We start from the raw sequence: 6,511 nt of genomic DNA on the forward strand, positions 1-6,511 counted from the left end.
GTGTGTGTGTGTGTGTGTGTGTGTGTGTGTGTGTGTGTGTGTGTGTGAAAAGGAGAGCTGTGTGGGGAGAGGGAGAGATGAGGGAGGCAGACCCTCCATCCACCCCGGAAGCTCTGCCGATAGGGGAGCCTTGGGCAACTGGTCCAGCAGACTCTGTGGGGAAAGTCTAAATGGCCACTCAGCCAGTCAGCACGGTGCTACTTAGCACAGAGAACAGTATGTCCCCTACACAGGAACCTTCAAGTTTCAAACTTTCAAAGAGGCAAACGTGTGCTTGCATGTCCAATCACATAAGTTAGTTCACATGTCTGGCTTACATTGTCACACACGTGCATCCTCTTCAAGTGGTTGCGCTTTTGTGTACTTTACTGTACAGGACTATATAGAGTACAGTAGTTCAGTATCTTTATTTCCAGCTAGATCTGCAAGAGGACGACTTCATTGAACTCCTTGCTGGGCAACACGAGGAACTTATTAATGAGGACCTGAAGGAATTGAAGGCCCAGAGAAAGGACAAAGAGAGACAAGAGGAAGAAGTAACTGAAGAACTGAAGAGATTCACAATGCAGTAAATGGCAAGGGGATTTTCTTTATTTGAAGAGTCACTGTTAGTTTTCGAGCTACAGGATGTGAACATAGAATGGGACACAAAGGTTGCAGAAGCTGTTCAGAATGTAATTCAGTGCTACCATGTCATCTATGATGAGAACAAAAAGAGTTACTACCCACACATCACTGGATCATTTTTTCAAGAGTGTAGATAAAATTGAATCCAGCAAGGAACCGGAACCTGTGCCATCAATGTCAGGCGTGAGTGAAATTGCAACTTGTCCTCCGTCTCCTATTGCTGAGGATCCTTCTGCTCTCCCATAGGGTCTCCCATCTCCCATCTCCTCTCCCTTCTCCAGTCAGTAACTCTTCTCACCTGTTAACACGATGCCAGCCCCTGTGTGCCAGCTGTTGTACTGCAGTACTGTACTTTTCAAGGTACTGTAAGATTAAAAATGTTTTCTTTATTTTTTGTGTTTGTTTTGTCTGGATTTTTTGTGTGAAAATTATTATAAACTTATCACAGTACAGTACTATAGAGCCGATTGTGTTAGTTGGGTACCTAGGCTAACTGTGTTGGACTTATGAGCAAATTGGACTTACGAATGCACTATCAGAATGGAACTCGTACGTATGTAGGAGACTTACTGTAGTCTGATGTTTGGTGTCTGCTAGCTCTGGTTGAACAGGGGAAAAACAAGAGCCGTTCTTAGAGTATTGCCTATCCAATTCACACACGCACATTGATTCAATGAATAAAAAGGCTCTGGGAGTCATTAAACAAAACTATATGGTCTGGACTTAAAAATTTTCCGAGGGGTGAGATTGCCATCCATGGGTCCATGCTGGGCATTTTCCAAGCTCTCCCTTATTTAACCATCACAGTAATCCTGTGAGCAATTGCACTGTCAGGAAAGGACAGAGTTTGCTAAAGTAACAAATAACACCAAACCTCAGTTCATTTCTAGTTCTCAGTTAGTCGGGAGGGTTCCTGTCAGCTTGTCAAAATTGCTTCTGCCATGTGTTAGACTAAAGTGCACACCTGCTTCACTATTGTGGTGTTTCTATCTGCACACCTGCTTTTCTAGTCACTGTAGCAGGGAAGAGAACATGGAAAAAACACAAAATAGCCTTTAGTTGCTTCCAAAAACGTGTCATATTGCATTGGCCAAAATAAATCACTTGGGCATTCTTCCCTCTGTAGGAGAGGAGAAGGAATGGAGAACTGGGTATCTGGGCATCTGGGATGCACTGTTAATGAGTCTCAGCGATACGGATCATCTCTGTTTTCTAGGTGAGTATGCACTTCGCCTTTGTGCACAGATACTAAGAGATGCACCAGCCTTCTACGACAGATCTTTCTGACCCAGACCTCTGCTCTTTACACACGACATGCATACACAGCACTCATCTCATTGGATCTGACAGTGTGTGACACAGTTGTCACCCTTTCTTCCTTCCATGTCCTCCTCTCAGGCCCCAAGGCTCTGCAACTCTCCACTCTTCCTTCCCTCCCAGGGTCCTTTGCTGGTTCTTTCTTTATCCCTCCAACTTAGAAGGTTTGATTTCCCTATGTCTTAGAATCCTTCTTTATTCTTATTTATCACATCAAGTCTCATGGAATTAATTATCTATACCCAGAACACTTGAAGACTTTCACCTCTAATTGAAAACACTTCTCTATGAAATCTATATGAAACCATCGACCTGACCATTCTTCTTAGGTGTTGAATAGGAAATTTAACATGAACAACATCAAACTCCCAGTCTTCATTGCTTCCACCTCACCCAACTCCCACCACCATCTTCCCTGTCTTGGAAAGTGGTAACTCTGTCCATCAAATTGCTCAAGTCAAACATATTAGAATCAACATTGACTTTTCTCACTCCCTATTTTTAATCTAGAAAAGGCTTGTGAACTCTAGCTTCCCAATATATCTAGAAGATGACTGTTTCTTATCATCACCTTGGTCTCAGTTCCTGTTATCCAGGTTATTTTAAGAGCTTCCTAACTTGTTTCCCTGAGTCTGTTCTCTTGTCCACACAGTACTCTACTATTTCTATCATCCACTTAGTAACTGGAGGGATCCTTTAACTCTTCTACATTAAACCTTCTGGTAATGTCCATCTCAATGAGAGTAAGTTCACACTTTCATAGTTTCCAGAAAAGCTTACAAATCTACTTCCACTCTCACTGCCTCTCAGGTACTATTTTTACTTTTCCCTCCTTTTTCCCCAGGTTCCAGCCACATTTTCCTTTTTGCTCCTGCATGGACATGGCAAGCAGACTCCTAGTTAGGAGCTTTGGTTCCTATGTTTTCAGTCTGGCATGTTCCTCCACCAAATATCCAAGGAGTATTTAGGTCTTTCCATTATGGATTTCTAAATTAACTCCACTGTGGTCAGAGAACAACTTTGGTAGGACTTAAATCTTTTCCAATTGGTTAAGACATCTTTTGTGGCCCAGAATATGACCTATCTTGGTAAATCACCCGTGTGCATACAGAAAGAGCATGCATTCTGTTGTTGTGGGATAGGGTGGTCTGTAAATGTCGATTATGTCAAATTGGTTGACATTTTGTTCAAATCTTATATGTCATAACCGATTTTATGTCTATTGTTTGTATCAATCATTGAGAAAGTGCTATTAAAATCTCTGACTAAAATTGTATATTTTTCTATTTTTTTTATAGTTCTATAGTTTTCTTTCATGTCCTTTGAAGCCCTGCTATGAGATGCATTAAAAACTTAGGAATAAATATGTCATCTTAATTAACTGATCCTTTGATCTTTATGCAATAATCTTTACACCTTGTGACATAATTTACTCTAAAATCTGCTTTGTATGCTATTAACCTAGCCACTCCAGGTTTTTTTGTTTTTTTAAATTACTGTTAGTATTGTATACATATTTCAAAATTTTGTACTTTTTACTCATTTCTGTCTTCTTACTTAAAATATTTTCTTGTAGATAACATAGTTGAGTCTTTTATTTTTTAACATCTTTATTGGAGTACAGTTGTTTTACAATCGTGTGTTAGTTTCTGCTGTATAACAAAGTGAATCAGTTATACGTACAATATGTCCCCCTATCCCCATATCCCCTCCCTCTTGTGTCTCCCTCCTACCCTCCCTATCCCACCCCACTAGGTGGTCACAAAGCACCAAGCTGATCTCCCTGTCCTATGAGGTTGCTTCGCACTAGCTATCTATTTTACACTTAGTACTTAGTATATATTTCCATGCCACTCTCTCACTTTGTCCCAGGTTACACTTTCCCATCCTCGTGTCCTCAAGTCCATTCTCTACGTCTGAGTCTTTATTCCTGTCCTGCTCCTAGGTTCTTCAGAACCATTCTTTTTTAGATTCCATATATATGTGTTAGCAACCAGTATTTGTTTTTCTCTTTCTGACTTACTTCACTCTGTATGAAGACTCTAGGTCCATCCACCTCACTACAAATAACTCAGTTTTGTTTCTTTTTTATGGCTGAGTAATATTCCATTGTATATATATATGGCACATTTCTTTATCCATTCATCTGTTGATGGACACTTAGGTTGCTTCCATGTCCTGGCTATTGTAAGTAGTGCTGCAATGAACATTGTGGTACATAACTCTTTTTGAATTATGGTTTTCTCAGGGTATATGCACAGTAGGGGGATTGCTGGGGCGTATGGTAGTTCTATTTTTAGTATTTTATGGAACCTCCATGCTGTTGTCCATAGTGGCTGTATCAATTTACATTCCCACCAACAGTGCAAGAGGGTTCTCTTTTCTCCACACCCTGTTCAGCCTTTATTGTTTGTAGATTTTTTGATGATGGACATTCTGACCAGTGTGAGGTGATACCTCACTGTAGTTTTGATATGCATTTCTCTAATGATTAGTGACGTTGAGCATCCTTTCATGTGTTTGTTGGCAATCTGTATATCTTCTTTGGAGAAATGTCTATTTAGATCTTTTGCCCATTTTTGGATTGGGTTGTTTGTTTTTTTGATATTGAGCTGCATTTTATACTTTGGAGATTAAACCTTTGTCAGTTGCTTCATTGGCAAATACTTTCTCCCTTTCTGAGACTTTCCTTTGCTGTGTAAGAGCTTTTATATTTCATTAGGTCCCATTTCTTTATTTTTGTTTTTATTTCCATTTCTCTAGGAGGTGGGTCAAAAAGGATCTTGCTGTGATTTATGTCATAGAGTGTTCTGCCTATATTTTCCTCTAGAGTTTTATAGTGTCTGGCCTTACATTTAGGTCTTTAATCCATTAGGAGTTTATTTTTGTGTATGGTGTTAGGGAGTGTTCTAATTTCATTCTTTTACATGTAGCTGTCCAGTTTTCCGAGTACCACTTATTGAAGAGGCTGTCTTTTATCCAATGTATATTCTTGCCTCCTTTATCAAAGGTGAGATGACCATATGTGCGTGGGTGTATCTCTGAGCTTTCTATCCTGTTCCATTGATCTATATTTCTGTGCTTGTGCCAGTACCATACTGTCTTGATTACTGTAGCTTTGTAGTAGAGTCTGAAGTCAGGGAGCCTGATTCCTCCATCTCCATTTTTCTTTCTCAAGTTTTCTTTAGCTATGTGGAGTCTTTTGTAATTCCATACAAATTGTGAAATTTTTGTTCTAGTTCTGTGAAAACTGCCATTGGTAGTTTGACAGGATGACATTGAATCTGTAGATTGCATTGTGTAGTATAGTCATTTTTCACAATGTTGATTCTTCCAAGCCAAGAATATATCTCTCCATCTGTTTGTATCATCTTTAATTTCTTTCATCAGTGTCTTATAGTTTTCTGCATACAGGTTTTTTGCCTTCTTAGGTAGGTTTATTCCTAGGTATTTTATTCTTTGTGTTGCAATGGTAAATGTGAGTGTTTCCTTAATTTCTCTTTCAGATTTTTTATCATTAGTGTATAGGAATACAAGAGATTTCTTTGCATTAATTTTGTATCCTGCTACTTTACCAAATTCATTGATTAGCTCTAGTAGTTTTCTGGTGGCATCTTTAGGATTCTCTATGTATAGTATCATGTCATTGGTAAGCAGTGACAGTTTTACTTCTTCTTTCTGATTTGGTTTCCTTTTATTTCTTTTTCTTCTCTGAGTGCTGTGGCTAAAACTTCCAAATCTATGTTGAATAACTGTGGTGAGAGTGGGCAACCTTCTTTTGTTCCTGATCTTAGAGGAAATTGTTTCAGTTTTTCACCATTGAGAATGATGTTGGCTGTGTGCTTGTCATATATGGCCTTTATTTGTTGAGGTAAGTTCCCTCTATGTCTACTTTCTGGAGGGTTTTTATCATAAATGGGTGTTGAATTTTGTCAAAAGCTTTTTCTGCATCTATTGAGATCATCATATGGATTTTATCCTTCAGTTTGTTAATGTGCTGTATCACAATGATTGATTTGCATATTTTGAATTATCCTTGCATTCCTGGGAAAAAACTACACTTGATCATGGTGTATTATCATTTTAATGTGCTGTTGCATTCTGTTTGCTAGTATTTTGTTGAGGATTTTTTCATCTATGTTCATCAGAGATATTGGCCTGTAGTTTCTTTTTTCTGTGACATCTTTTTTCTGGTTTTGGTATCAGGGTGATTGTAGCCTTGTAGAATGAGTTTGGGAGTGTTCTTCCCTCTGCTATAATTTGGAAGAGTTTGAGAAGGATAGGTGTTAGCTCTTCTCTAAATGTTTGATAGAATTCACCTGGGAAGCCATCTGGTCCTGGGCTTTTGTTTGTTGGAAGATTTTTAATCACAGTTTCAATTTCAGTGCTTGTGATTTGCCCGTTTGTATTTTCTATTTCTTCCTGGTTCAGTCTTGAAGCTTGTGCTTTTCTACGAATGTGTCCATTTCTTCCAAGTTGTCCATTTTCTTGGCATATAGTTGCTTGTAGTAATCTCTCATGATCCTTTATATTTCTGCAGTGTCATTTGTTACTTCTCCTTTTTCAT

Source organism: Monodon monoceros, unplaced genomic scaffold, assembly GCF_005190385.1.
Source record: "Monodon monoceros isolate NGI ecotype Baffin Bay Population unplaced genomic scaffold, NGI_Narwhal_1 Super_Scaffold_12, whole genome shotgun sequence".
Taxonomy (NCBI): domain Eukaryota; kingdom Metazoa; phylum Chordata; class Mammalia; order Artiodactyla; family Monodontidae; genus Monodon; species Monodon monoceros.